The following is a 15,966-nucleotide window of genomic DNA, read 5'->3' as shown; positions in this document are numbered from 1 at the left end:
CCCCCTTTCTTTCCATCCTGCTCACTTTTCCCTCCTTTGGGGATTGCAGTGAATGCAGTCTATAACTGAGAGGTTTTTTTTTTCTGCAGGGAGTTTTTCTCCCATGATAGGGTGGAGACAGCTTGGTGCATTTGTGCAGTGAAGTCAACTGTGCAAAAATCTCACTGCCTTTATGTCTCCCACTCAGGAAATAAGATGTCCTTGTCATAATGGGGGAAGACAGAGGCGAACCCAGAACGCAGACCGATCATCTTTTAATGAAAAGTAATTTATTAAAATAAAAACTAACAAAAACAAAAAGCTGACGTGGCAGCAAATAAAGAACTAAACAAAACATCCAAAGAAGCAAGGCAAGGCTAGGCAAGACTGCGAAGGTACAGGATCCAACATAAACACAACAATGAACCGGCGGGAAAGTGGAGAAGCTGACCAGGTTTTAAAACAGAGGATAATTATGGGAAGTGGAGACAGGTGAGTGATTACAATCACTGACAGGTAAAGATGGGCGTGGCAGACAAACAGGGGCAGACTGAGGGGAAGTGAATGATGACAGAGGACAAGGAACAAAACAGAACAATTCACAGACAAAAAGAACAACAAAATAAATCAAGAAAAAAAAACCCAAATCCTTACAGTCCTACTTTGCCTGCAAAATATTCACGATCGTTAACGCACAGACGGCAACGCACGCTCACTTGTGTAGTATCTATCACTTTACATTGTGACACCAAGCCACAAAAGCAGAGTTTCTGCCCCCTGCTTGTGGAGCCACTTTGTGTGGTTCTGTTGTCTCACAGTAATTATATACGTCAAGGCAAAGCAAAGAAAAGCCAACTTGATGGCTCGTACAGCGTCACATTGGGGAGCAAACGGGTCTGACTCAAGGTTCATTAACTGTCACTATTTTGATCATTTTAGCTTTAGGCTACAGTTTTGCTACATTTAACTTTTATCAACTATTTTCAAACATTTATGCCCCTTTTCCATTAGTGCCTCTACAGGACGGTACGGCAAGGTTCGGTACGGTTTGGGAGGTTTTCCATTACACTTCTGTACAGTTCTAGTGTGCGGGTTCTGGGCGGTCCCCAAGTCCAGAAATTGTCATTACGCACCTTTGCCAGCTGGTGGCGGTACTGCTCCAAAGCTTTTTGTCAGCCACAATTAAACGTAGCAGAAGAAGTACAAGTAGTAGAAGAAGAAGAGAAGGAAGAAGAAGACTGCAAACACAACAATGGAGGACATGGTCGTGTTAATAAACATTTTGCTCAGTCTGTAGCTTTTTGCAGGATGCCAAAGAGAAGAATCCAGGAGAAGGCTGCGAGCACCGAGGTGAAACACTCAGGAGAAGTACAGGAGAGTGTGGGAAGTGCTGAAGCAGTATGAAGACGATGACAGGACACGATCTAGACGATGTTTGATGGTAAGCTAATGCTAATCTGCTAGTGGGCTGTACGAACAATGCCAAGTATCATATGTGATGTCGATAAAACAAGCTAAAATGCTGTGTGTGTGTTTCAGATGAATCTTCTACAAAATCAGTGCCGCAAACCAAAAGTGTGGGCGTTTAACCGAGCCTCCGAGTGGTGGGATGTTGTTACTGGATTCACAGACGCACAGTGGTTGCAGAACTTCTGGATGTCGGAACAAACGTTTATCTACCTGTGCAACAAACTTCGTCCAGCTCTGGAGCGACAGCGTATGACTTTCTGCCATTGTGTACCATTAAAGAAGAGGGTGGCCATTGCACTGGGGAAGCTGGCAACTGGCTCAGAGTACAGGAGTGTTGGACATCATTTTGGAGTCAAAATCACAACGGTGTGTAGGTGTGTGCAGGAGTTTTGTGTTGCATCAGAGACAGTGTTGGCGCCCGAGCAGATCCGTTTCCCCGATGAAGACCATTTTAGAGAATTTGCTATGTACACTGAAAACAGGTGGGGGCTCCTCACAATGTGTGGGTGCTATTGATAACTGCTACATACCCATCATAGCACCACAGCACTACCACACAGACTATTTTAATAGAAGAAGTTGGCATTCCATTATCTTTCAGGCTGTTGTGGATGGAAAGGGAATCTTCCAACTCTTAATGCCATGACAAAGGAGTACAAGCCCGCAGCATGAATTTGTTTGCTGGACTGTCAGGGAACTTCCATGATGCCAGGGTTTTCAGACTGTCCGCTCTGTCAGAGCTAGCCAGCCGCGGAAACCTATTCCCACCTCACATCAGGAACATTAGCGCAGTGGCCACCAGTTATTACATCCTGGGTGACTCTGCTTATTCCTTGCTTGACTGGCTGTTAAAACCATTTCCTGACACTGGAAGACTAACTTCAGAACAACAACAAAAAAATTGTAGTGCACATGTAAGAGCAGATGATGTATGAACTTTTGGATATTTGGTCACATGGTTAATCAGCGGTCTATAAGTACGGAACCTTTCTTTGTATGGCAGATTGTTCCACCCGGAAGGGGGAAACAGTTTTTGACCGCTGAAGTAGGATGCTGTTAACAGGTGTAAATCTGTGAAAATGTTTGTCTTCAAGTGGAAACAGATGACGATAGAGAAAATAAATAGACGACTTGGACAGAGAAGTGGTGGCTCTGACTTTAATTTATCTGATAAGAAAACAAGCAGCACGTCAATACTACCCCGAAGTAACACTTCAGTGGCTTAAAGCATTGACTTGGCCTCTACAATGAAAGTCAAAAGCTGTTTATGAGTTCAAGAACTGTGCGTTGCATGGAGTTTTGGATATGAGATTGATGGCGTTTGGCTACGACGAGGGACTCATATGGAGCCTGTATGTTTGGATCAACGCCTCAGCTGGTTGCCCTCAGCTTACCTGCAGCCGGGCTGACGTCAGACAGGATCGACGTTGATGAGGATGTCGTGGATCTTCTCGTTGTTGGATTTGAAAGCATTCATCAGTACTAGGTATGTGTAGCGCTACTAGTAATATGATGGCCATCTAAATCTTAATGTGTGCACACATAATAGCGTAAATCCAATGCATTGGTTGCTGAAGTGGATGAACAATTGACTTTGCGTCAATTGACTTTTTGTGATCTACTGACTATCCGACTTTAAAAATGGAGGATTGCGCAGGGAAAGTGGATATACCAGCCGGTGCTAGTGTGCCAGCTACTGCTGGAAACTTGGACTATATGTCCAGCTGTAGTGACACACAAAGGAGCAAGCGGGTGGTTAAACTTTCTGCTAAAGCAACTGCTGATAGATTAGAATGATAGATTGCAAATTGGTAGGAAGACTAAGCTAAATAAAGCTAGCCATTTAAAGAAAAAGATACGAGGGTTAATGCAAATTGGTTTGCTTTCTGAAGTACAGAAGTCACTTGATGGGTATATTGATTTGTGTGAAGAAATAAGTATACATGATTCACTAATGATTTTATTGCCAGATGAGGATAAAGAAAAACATGAAACATGGTTTAAAGCAAAAATGATGTTTACTGGTGAATTTATTGAAAATGTGAAAGAATGGGTTAAATCTAAAGAAGATGATGTGTCTAAAAATGTAGGCAATGAAGATACTTTGAATACTGATGATAATATTAATCATGATGGGATGGATAATGATGACATTAACCCTAATGATAGCATTTCCAATGTGGGGATATATTACAACAAAAGTGTTATCAGCAATAAATCAAGTACCACTTCCTCTGCTCACATATTAAAGCAGCAGCTGAAAGGGCTGCACTTATTGCAAGAATGGCTGTTTTGAAGGAACGTCATGCATTGGAGGAACAGGAACAACCAATAAAAACAAAGAAGGAACAGCTTGAGCTGGAAACTGAGTTAGCTGCGTCAACTGCTAAGTTGGCAGTTCTGCAGTGTTCGGATGACCAGTGTCGTTCTCTTGCATCAATAGATGCAAGAGAACGACACTGGGCATAAATCATCAACACTTATTTTGAAAAGGAAAAAAGGAAACGGACATCACTTACAACTCTTAATGCCATGACAAAGGAGTACAAGCCCGCAGCATGTAAATAATGCAGCAGAAGAATATAGCATCAACGCAAAGAAAATCGCAAACAATGGCTGTGTGACCAAAACTGCCTGAAAGGAAAACTTCAGCAATAAAGCAGCATTTGGATGGACATGATCAAACGCACCTGAAAGTATCACATATTTCGTTGCATGCTGCAACAACTGCTTGGGAACATCAAAATAGACAAAAGATAAGTCATCAAATTGATCAAGTTCTTCCTGGGGATGTTGTCACCATTATGCAAAAGCAAAATGAAATAACAGCTGCCCTTGTGCACCAACAGTTCTTATTGTCTTTGCCATCACAAGAAATTCCTGCGTTTGAAGGAGATCCGTTTCAATATAAAGCTTTTATTAAAGCATTTGAACAAGGAGTGAAAGACAAAGCCAGCAAATCTGACTGCTTGTATTATTTGGAACAGTTCACGAGAGGACAGCCTAAGGAACTGGTTCGCAGCTGCCAGCATATGGATCCTGAATGTAGATACATTGTGGCAAAGGGTCTTCTCCAAGAACATTTTGGGAATGAGTTTAAGATAGCAACTGCTTATATGAATAAAGCTTTAGCCTGGCCATCAATAAAATCTGAGGATGTTAAAGCTCTACAAGCTTATGCTTTATTCTTACGTGGCTGTTGTAACATGATGGAGGAATTTCATCATATGCAGGAGTTGGATGTGTCAAGCAGCATGAAAATGATGATTTCCAAGCTACCATACAACCTCAGGGAACGATGGAGAGCTGTTGCTCATGATATTTTGAAGACATATAATCAAAGAGCTCATTTTATCGGTGTGGTTGTGTTTCTGGATAAACATGTGAAGACTCTGTCTGATCCGATCTTTGGAGACCTTGACATATCTTTGACATACACTCACTTGTTTTATGATCTTCCAGCAACTTCAAGGAACAGTCAAAGATCAGAGTGAAGAGTAGTTTTGCTACTACAGTAACATTAGTGGGTTCCTCTGAAAGAATTCATTTCAAAAAATCATTTTTTTAAGGAGAAAGGAATTTCTTTTGGATGCTTATATACTGGTCATATAAGCCGAGATTCTAATAATCGTTTAATCTGTGAAGTCTGTGATCAATCACATCCCACTGTTCTGCATATTCCAAAGGCAAATCCTGAGCCTGAACCAATAAAAGAGCCAATAGGAGTTAAACCATCAACTCTTCCCCAGACATGTGGACATACAGGGGCTGGAAAAGGTAGCTGTATTCTTTCCATCATTCCAGTACAGGTTAAGTCCACCAAAGGAGTTGAGGTCATACAGACATATGCATTTCTAGATCCAGGAAGCACGGCTACATTTTGTTCAGAAGATCTCATGCAAAGATTAAATATTACACGAAAAAGGACTAACTTCCTTTTAAAAACAATGGGGCAGGAAAAAGTTGTTACAGCTTATTCCTTATCTGGCATTGAAATATCAGGTTTGGATTGAAACAATTTTTATTCTCTGCCAGAAGTTCTAACACAGAAGTGAATGCAAGTCATTGCAGATGATATTGTCACTGCTGCAGAAATGGAAAGGTGGCTTTACTTGTCAAAGGTTCGTATCCCCACTATAAAAGCCCATGTTGACTTGTTGATAGGAACCAACGCTCCCAAGATATTGGAACCTTGGGAAGTGGTCAACAGTTGTGGAGATGGCCCTTATGCTATAAGAACAGTTTTGGGCTGGGTGATCAATGGCTCTTTGAATGGAGATGGAAATGGCAGCAGTATTGTTGTGGAGCCTCGTTCTGCTGTGGTGAATAAAATCTCTGTGTCTAACCTGGAGTCCCTGCTAAACAATCAGTATGACCACAATTTTAATGAAAGGACCTCAGAAAAAAGGGAAATGTCAAGAGAAGACATTAGATTTAGGGAAATCATGGAGTCCTCTGCAACTCTACAGGATAAGACAACACTCGTCGTGGTTGAAAATGCTTTTGGAAGGCTGAAGGGAAGATGGCATTGCCTTCTGTGATTTTGAACTTGTCAAGTCTATGGTGCTGACCTGCTGTGCTCTACATAACCTTTGTGAAAGTCATGGTGAGTCATTTGAGACCTCATTGGACCAATCGGATGCAGAAGCAGCTGCACTGCAGCCAGGGCAGGGAGTGCCATGCGATTTGGATGAGGCCAGACGTCTCAGAGATGCTCTTATGGAGTACCTTGTAAACAGTAACAATTAATTACAAATCTCTTCCTTTTTTATATCAATGTATATATTTTGTTTTTATGAACAAAATAAATCATGAACCTTTATAAATTGACCCCTTTTACTCTTAACTTTGACTGCCGGATCAACTTGACCTGAACAGTATCTTTGTAAATATAAATGCAATGCAGGTATAATACACACACACACACACATATATATATATATAAATGCAAATATCTACAAATGAACCATTTTCATTTTATGTTAAGCCAAGCCAAGCAGAAGAGGCTTCATACAGAAAAAAATACTTGGGACTATTTCTTTTAGATTTTAACATTTTAAAATGGGCGAATTTGACCTGTAACATAACAGGAGAGTTAAGAATTATTAAAGTTGAGGTGCAAATGGAAATTTCACAGATCACTGTACACTCTTAACAATGCAAATGATGATGCAAGGACTTAAGAAAACATTTTTATTGCAAAAAAAACCCCCAGATGTAACAGTAGAAATATATAGAAAAAAATACATTAAGTCAAAAATGCCTGTGGGTCAGAGCATGTGCAATGTCCCCCAACACCCCAAGGAACGCTTGAGTAAAGGCAGCGTTCTGTTGCATCCCTCCTTAAGGCCGCCTCTTGTTCTCTTGCCTCCCGTGCTTCATCCAGCACAAGATGGACGTGTTGGTCCCGCTGTGCCCTGGTGTTCTTGTCTGCTGTCTGGACTGCTGCAACAAACGACTGCTCCTTAGCTGTGATGCGCTTTCTCTTGCCTAGACAGAAAAGAAGAAGTGGCAAGTGGTTAACAAAAACCAAGTCTAAAGACTGTAGTGGGAAAAAGGCTTAAAACAAAGAAAGGTGTTGCAATTGAAGAAAAGGCTTTATTTTAAGTAAAATCAATGAGTGTGCTGATATTAAACAGGTGAATACAGGTGTTAAACTTTGTGCAACAGAATTAAAAAAAATGTTAGTGTTCAATATCAAGGCAGTTCAGGAATCAATACGGTTGCATGATTGCTTCTTACCAAGTACAGCGGGGTGCTGTGTTGTGCTGCTCTGCGTGGTGCTACTAAGCGATGTAGATGCCGCCAAGGGAGCGGAGGAATGATCTGGGGGCATGGAGGGTTATCATTTGATGTTGGCACACATTCTAAAACAAAAGAAACACAAAACGTCAGACAACCTACATTAAGATATGTAGTTGCATACCAAAGTAATACACATGAACAGTTCACAGTTTGCATCGATGCTAGCAATTAGCTGTCCAACTGCATTCGGGGGCAATGGCGTCAGCTTTAATTTTGTTTATTTTTTCAAAGTACACTCACCACCGATGGGATAAGTAACTTTAATATAAAATATGCTCAAAGTTAAAAAAACACTCACCATCGTCCTTAATGGATTCCAGCAGTGAAGAGGCCGTATCCAAGCCACTCTCCCTCCCATTGTTAGATGACCAATGTCCGTAAATGGTGTCCATCTGGTCAAACCACTTCCATGTTTTGTGGTTTGAACCACTGCTTCCATTGCGGTCCTTTATCGTGCGGTAATCACACTTCAGTTTTTTTAAATTATCCTTACACTGCTTCGGTGTTCTCTAGTAGCCACAAGCGGCCATCAGCTCCGACACCTCTTTGAAAATTTTTTCATTGCGAGTCGACCCATCTAGCTCGCTCTGAATTTTGTCCTCTGCCATCAAGCACAAAAACTCCTGCACTATTTTTAGCTGCTCTTTTGCAAGCTTTAGCTTTTAGTCAATGTTTTGCTTATTTTAACTTTTTTATGGTTTTGCTAAATCTAGCTTCTGTTTTGTTGTTTTAACTATATCAGTTTGGTTACCAGTTAATACAAATTCCAGCAAAGTCATTTAGCACTTAACATTCACGCTGCATTTTCAAGAAAATACAATTTCTCTAGGTTTACTTAGTTTCTTCATTTCATACTGTGATTATTAGGTGCTTAAAATTCACAAATTGCATAAGTTGTTTATGGATGACCCTATTTCAGTTTATAGATATTACCTGCAGGTGTACGTTATTACTTTTAAATTTGAAAATATATTCTAGGTTAAATGGTAAAATGTTAGTTTGACTTGTCATGTAATCGGCTCCACATAACATTAACAAAGACATTTATTTGCTTTATTTTTTTATGACTTAACATTCTTGAAAAAAGATATATTCTTGCACTGTGGTTGATGAAAGCATTCTTTCATCAAGGAGTCAGCATCGTTGAAAGAACCTCTCTGAACATCTTGTTGTTTTTATATGTGAAAGAAATGATAGCAATATGCTGCAAAACAAAGCTACACTTTTTGGAAAACAAACAAACCAGAGCAAGAAGGAAACTGAGCACATGTAGGGTGTGTAAATGAAATCAGCACCTGGTTCGGAGATTTCTAACTGTTTGGCTTTTCTTGAATTTCAGGTGTATGGGGGAAAAAAAGTCCAAAACTTCAAAGCAAGCTGTAATCTTTGGATGTTATTCACTGCACCTCTGTGCAGGGTGTGTTAATGGTCTTAGATGAAGTTCTTTCTGAAGGAATCAGAAGCACATTACTCAAAGCTTTGAACTGGAGAACAGCTGTGACTGTGTACACATATATTAACACATGCTTTCAGAGGAACCGGTTTTTCTACACATGGGGCCCAGGTGGGAGAGCAGGACAGGAGGACAGGAGGACAGGAGCTGCAGTGAGAATCTGTTGTCCTGTAGTTAAACTTACCATCAGCAGCTGCACGCGACTGCAGATTTCAGGGAAAAAGTGCATGGTGAAGTGTGGAGCCCAGAGAGTGATTAAAGGCCCAGCATTCCTTGCTACAATGCATATCAGCCACTGCCTTTTATGCCAGAGTTACAGACTTAGATCATCTTAGAATGAGAAATAACAGTTGTGTAGCCATTTTGGTCAAACCTTAAAAATTGTTATACTCCGTCTCATGAGATATTGTGAGATGTCACACTCAAAGTATGTGTTGAGGATGACTCCCAGCTATGACCACAATGAGTTTTAGCCCATTCTCTGTAACATCGACTGAGTTATTGCCCTTTTTATTTTAGCTACTGTTGATTAGCTGTGGCAGCCATCTTGAATCGCATTGACGTATTGCATTGACGGCAGTGGCTCAGGAGGTAGGGGTTTGTCTTGTGATCGGAGGGTTGCTGGTTTGAACCCCCGCTCCAGCTCTGGCTGTCTCAGCCGTTGTGTCCTTGGGCAAGACACTTCACCCGCCTTGCCTACTGGTGGTGGTCAGAGGGCTCGGTGGCAGCCCCACTTCTGTCAGCCCGCCCCAGGGCAGCTGTGGCTACAATGTAGCTTACCGCCATCAATGTGTGGATGAATGGGTGAATGATTGTAGTGTAAAGCGCTTTGGGGTCCTTGGACTAGATAAAGCGCTATATAAGTGCAAGCCATTTACCATTTAATCAGTTGTAGATGCCAGTGATTACTTTCTGCAAGTTGCATTACAGTCTAACCACTGGTTCATGAAATATTTTGCAAATAGACAGGCAGATTTGACTCCAGATGAATATTGGCACAATTTTAAACAAAGATCTTGTGCAATCTGTTGGCACTCAGAATATGGGTTGGTGATCTGTCTCAGACACTACCACACCAAATTTGAGCTCTATATTTTTCAAATTGACCAACTTTCATTTGAGTTTCATTGTAATCTGTCTAGTGGTTCATGAAATGTTTTGCTAACATTCGTAATCAGTTATGTTCATGGACAGATTGGAATGTTGTAGTATTAGTATGTTTGTTTCTCTTTGGGAGGCCTCTGCCTCGTCTCGCTGCACGCCTGACTGGACAGTCTGGCTCCCTGATAGCATCAGGCTGGCTGAGATTAAAGCTCATGAGGGCACAAAACTTGTAAAAAGCTTCAGGCTCCTGTTCCAGTTGCCTCTGTCACACACAATGCATCAATAACGGTTGTGAGCATGGCACAATACAGATAGGCTGTCACAGCACCTCTCAAATGTGCCTAAACCTCAAACTTATTGTTATTGTTGTTTTGCCTTGTATCCATACCCTGTGCTCTCTGACTGATGTCATGGCTGGTAAGGTACTAACTACTGATAACTATTTGACAGAACATCACTTCAGAGTTGACTGGTGTTCCTTTACACCTGCTTAGCCATGTCTGCCTGTGTGCGTGTGTCTTTACTATTTTTGGATCAGCTGCACCACAGCATTCTATTCAGGGGTCTGCAGTTTTTACAACAGAGATTATAATGTACTGAATTGTCAACTGTCTCTGAGGAACACAAGAAGTCTGACTGATTTCTCATGAGGAATTTGAAAGAGATTTTGTGTTCTTGTGATACTTTAAAATTAACAAAATGTGGATAGCAGCAAATCTCATCTTCCAGTATTTCCTTCAAACAAGAATGACCAGGTTTGTTTTTTTTTTGTTCTGCTTCTGGTTTGACTTGCGGTCTTCCTTGTCTGTTGTCTTATTGGTTCCTTCTTTTTAAATGAAGGAGGCATGTCCTGCAGCGAGCAGAGTAGACTGGTAGCGATGCTTTATTGGGTTGACTCCAAAAATTATTCATTCAGTAGATGATTACTTTCCGAGTGCTTCATTAAAATCTGTCCAGTGCATTACAAAAAGGTATCATAAGAGTGTTTGTTCAGGCAACAGATCTAAGCTATCTGTGTTGGGTTACAAACTACAAGACCAGAGCTACTAAACTCCTCAGGATTTTGCCTCTGGCACAGTGAGAGCCCACCTTTGCAAAGAAAGCCCTGAAGCCACATCAGAGAAGTATCTTTGATGAAATACTTCTTTTTTTTAATCAATGCTGTCAGTGTGTCACATGTTTACATACAGGCTATGAAGAAAGGCACACCATAGTAGAAGGCATTGCAAACATTATTTTAGTTTTTAGATATTAAAGTCTTGGTGGGCATAAATCATCAAATCTGCATCAATTTAAACTATCCGCATTTTTAAAGTCTTTTTGGATGGGTATTTATTTTACATGTGTGCTTGTTGTCTGAGGTTTTGAAACTTCACTTTTTTCATCAAGTATTGAAGCACTGCAAAAATAAAGACTACGTCGGGTTGAAGAAATCCTCTCCAACATCACATCACTTATGGTCTTTACTTTATTTCTTTTCAAAGCTCACATACAAATATCACAAAAGCTTGCTGTATTTTACAGATTTTCAGATCTCTGTACTTTAAAAAAAAAATCAAGACAAATGACAAATCAAATGTTGGGAGAAGTAATTATGTGCCTTTTAATACTCCTGCCCTGTTTATTAAAGGGAAGGCACAAGCGGATTTGGTCAGAATAGCACTGCTTATCTGACAAGAACATGTTTGACTTCAGGTCAGTTCGTATTTCTCTCAAATTGTACTTTTGCAGCTTTGGTCATCCTACTAGTACTTCAGGAGACACCCCCCAGCACTGCTGCCCCTCACAATCTTCAACAGCCCTGTGTCTACAGTAGAGACCTTCAGGCTCCTGGGAACCACCATCTCACAGGACCTGAAGTGGGAGCCCAACATCTCCTCCATCCTCAAAAAGGCCCAACAGAGACTGTACTTCCTATGCCAGCTGAGGAAGCTGGACCTACCTCAGGAGCTGCTGATCCAGTTCTACACTGCAGTCATTGAGTCCATCCTGTGTTCATCCATAACAGTCTGGTTTGGAGCAGCCACAAGGCAGGACAGAAACAGGGTGGAGCGAACAGTGAGGACAGCTGAGAAAGTCATCGGGGCCTCACTGCCCTCCATCCAGGACTTGTATTACACAAGAACCAGGAAACGGGCTGTGAAAATCATCACAGACTCCATGCACCCGGGTCACAACCTGTTCCAACTCCTCCCGTCTGGCAGAACTCTGTCCACTAAGACTGTCAGACACAAGAACAGTTTCTACCCCCAGGCCATCGCCATCATCAACAGCTGATCATCAGTCATCCATCAGCTAGATCATATATTCTATAACATAGAGAACTATCTATAATCTCTAATGATACATTACTGCATTACTGCACTATTGCACCTTAATCACAACCTACTACCTCTACTGCTGCTGTCGTACTACTACTCTGCATACTGATGTCATACTGCTTTCTTTCTGAATATTGTTCATTATGTGTAAATTATATGTAAAGTATCTGTATATTGTTATTACTAGAGAGACACAAGCAAATTCCTTGTGTGTGTAAACATACTTGTTTAAACCTACACTGAGGAATATGCATTTATTTTGTCCTCATTTTTTGTTCAACATATCAGTGGGAGTTCATTCCCAGCTCTAAATGTAGTCAAAAGCTCATTTGTTATTTACTCTGAAAGACAAACTCTTTAGTGCTGAGGTTTATGCAGCTCATTGAAGGCAGACAGCCCCATTTCTCGCACTATGGTTACTACATATGTTTGAACTCTCAGTTCATCTATAGCTTTTACCTCAATTATTTTGACTTTACAGTCATGTTGCCTTTACATTTAGTTTATTGAATATGAATATGCATTTTATTTTGTTGAAGCATGAAAAAATAATTACATTTAGGCTAAGTTTAAAAAAAAATGTAAGTGCACATAAAGCTTTAATGTGAAAAGATAAGCAGCTTAGGTTCACAAGCAACAATTGTAGGTAAACAGTACAATTTATTTTGATTATAAGTTGTAAGCCAATTTAATAAAAAGGATTTGCTTTTTGCTAGTTCCAACCTTTTGACCTTATCTAGAAATCAGATTTGGACCTTAGAATAAAAAGTTTGAGAACCCCTGCACCATATGTTGCACACATCATTTCTTTGCATTGCATCTCATTTCTCAAAAGACGAGTTTTATGTCTACATGCTGAACTGTAATGGGTTGCAAAGTTTATTCTTCAAACGTCACCAAGTGCTTTAAGGTTACCACTAGTTTAAGTGCAACTTTTCAGGGTCTGAAGTAGCGATGATGCGGAGATTACAACATGGCTGTGATGCAGCTCTCCACTCATGCCTAGCTGCTGCTGTTGTGTATTTAAACAATATAGCTGTGTTGACATGAGATACAGCCTGGAACAATGAGTCCAAAGGTCCAGAAAGCAAGAGCGTGTATTCTTGTCTGACTGTGAACATGTGTTTTATGGCTTGTGGTTTTAATGTAAAGAAGTATATAATCTGTGGAAAAAAATGCTTTAAAATAGTTTCAGAAGTTCTGCTTGCTAATTATAACAGCAACAGTTCTCTTTCTGCGTTCTTGGTTAGTATTCTGTTTAGCTCCTATTTTTAAAGCCTCCACCCCTTATTTAATCATTTACTGTATGTTTTGGAGGGTAACTGGCGATCCTGTTTCCTGCGGAGGAAGCAGAAAGGGAGTGGGTGTGGGGGGGATTAGAGGGATACATGGACTTGTCTCCTCTCTGTAGTTGGGTCTGCAGTTGTCCATGTTTCATTTCACTTGCTTTTCCACATGTTCCCCTCCTCCATAATATCCGGCACTAGTGCACAGAGCAAACATTTACTGCACCACATGCCAAAGGTTATTTTGATCAACCCCTCTGAGCCACTTCCTGCAGGGTTTTCTTCATTTGTTCCAGGAGCAGGAGCTGCACACAATCAGAGCTGAACCACCGTTGGCTATAAGAGGATTTCCCAATAGTGTTCTGACATTCAACTAAATACAGTGTGTTCTGCTGCTCTTGCTTTAGAAGTTGTTCTTTGGTCTTCTGTTCTGTGCAGAAACCAGACAGGAAACAACGCTTTGCTCAAGGTCTGTTTCCTCTTTGCGTTCCGTGCAGCAGTTGGCCTGCGTAAAGAGGAAAAAAAAAAAAAGCACCAATGCAACCTCTCCTTTGAGTAGAGCGAGGAGTGACGTAACGAGCTGGTAAAAGCAAACTATTGTATCCTGGAAGTGGGAATTGTGGAACAAAAGTTTGTTAAGTTGCCTCAGAGCTTCTTACGTAGTTTGAGTCAGTTGAAGATTAAGTCAACAGTCACTTCTGAGAAGTTGCACAGACATGTCAATTAGGTGTTTCTGCTCCTACAATTCAGCAACATCGCCTGTTAGATTTACAGTTTTAGCACTTTTTTCAGTTAGCTTTTGTCAGCCTACTGTTTATTAACTACAGCATTTGAACAAATATAGGAGGGATTGTCTTTTATTTTATTGCCCAAAATAAAAACCCCAACATGTTTTTTGTTTTCTGGTTATTCTGCCTTAAAATAGATTTCAGTCAGAACTATTTAAAAATAAAATCCCAGCATTTCTTGAAGGAATGCATATCACCATTGTAACCTTTTATGCCAGAGTTTTAAACTAAGATAATCCTATACTGAGAAAAGACGGCGTTATAGCTGTTTTAGTCAAATTTTGTGAATATTATATTGTGTGATCTCATGTGATATGCCAAGTTGTTCTGCAATCTGTCAGTACTCAAAGTATGTTTAGGGAACACTCTCAGCTACTACCACATCAAATTCTAGCTCAATATCAGTAAAAGTGACTGAGTTATAGCAATATTTGTGTTTTGTAAGGTCTGTTGGCCGTGGCGGTCATGTTAAATGGGGTTGACTCCAAAGGTTAATCAGTTGTAGTTGTTCATCCAATAATTATTTTCAGAAAGTTTCATGAAAATCTGTCCAGTGGTTTATAAGATATTTTGCTAACAGACAGACAAAGTTGACTTTATATAGATAATGGCAAAGTTTCAAGACAGATCTTGTGTGGTCTTTTAGTGCTCAGAGTATGTGTTGAGAGTGACTCTCAGCTACTAATACACTAAATTATAGCTGCAAAATTGGCTGAGTCATAGCAATTTCCGTGTGCGCCAACATTGATTAGCTGTGGTGGCCATCTTGAATTTATTTTATTTCAAAAGTTAATCAATAATATATGTGCATCTAATGATTACTTTCAAAGAATTTCATAACAATTTGTTCAGTGCTTTATGAAATATTTTGGCTCAGAAATGTATTTTCTGCTGGATTTGATGAGAATTTTCTAAGAAAGAACAGTTTTAAAGTTCATGTAACACTACTTCTATAGCTTATTTTAACCACAATAACCAAGGTGGAGGTTTTGAACTTAATTCATTAAGTGCATTTCTTTCTCCTATAGGTTTAAGCACAGCTGTCTGAAAACTGAGATGTCACCCAGAATGCAAAGCTCAAGTAGAACCGCTCAGGCCAGGCGGACGGTGCAGCAGCTGAGGATGGAGGCCAGCATTGAAAGGATAAAAGTGTGTCTATATTTGCAGTCATTCCCACTGCCATGAATGCATGTCCTCCTTTTCTGTTTCTGGTCCATGTTTGTGAAACTACATCAGTGTTTGGGCTGATTGCTTTTCATCAGACCTCATGCGCTACTGTGGAGAGCAGGTCAAGAATACCCTCTGCTCATGAGCATCCCCGCTTCGGAAAACCCTTTTAAGGACAAGAAACCTTGCACTGTTTTGTAGCATTAAACTCTTTATCTTTTTTATTCTTATGTGAAACTGCTGAATGTAAAACTGTGTTCACAACTTGCCTTACGGTTTTTTGCCTTTGGGACTGTGACTACTTAAGGGCTTCAGCTCTAACAAAGACAAAGACTTTGAGGTTGTTCAGACCTGCCATTTAAAATGATTTTTAGCTATCCAGTTACAATTGAATGGGGCTAAACCGATGTTTGAACTGCTTTAGCGCGCAATAAAAACGTTCTCCATCAGACCACCTTTGAAGGTGGTTCCTTAACCTGCATACACATGTTAATCTGAACGCAGATTCTGAGCCAAACTGTAGGACCACCTACTGAACTCACATAACTCCCACACAAGCAGCATAGTGGACATTGCAGGGTGTAACCCCCCCC

The 15,966-nt window shown here is 40.5% G+C and overlaps 1 pseudogene; it reads left to right on the top strand.

Moving 5' to 3' along the window:
• The first annotated feature begins 902 nt into the window (after positions 1 to 902).
• LOC108246249 lies at positions 903 to 15,966 on the top strand (annotated as a pseudogene).

This window comes from Kryptolebias marmoratus, linkage group LG24, assembly GCF_001649575.2.
Source record: "Kryptolebias marmoratus isolate JLee-2015 linkage group LG24, ASM164957v2, whole genome shotgun sequence".
Classification (NCBI taxonomy): domain Eukaryota; kingdom Metazoa; phylum Chordata; class Actinopteri; order Cyprinodontiformes; family Rivulidae; genus Kryptolebias; species Kryptolebias marmoratus.
The sequence above is the reverse complement of the archived record's forward strand: the minus strand, read 5'-3'. Positions and strand labels throughout refer to the sequence as shown.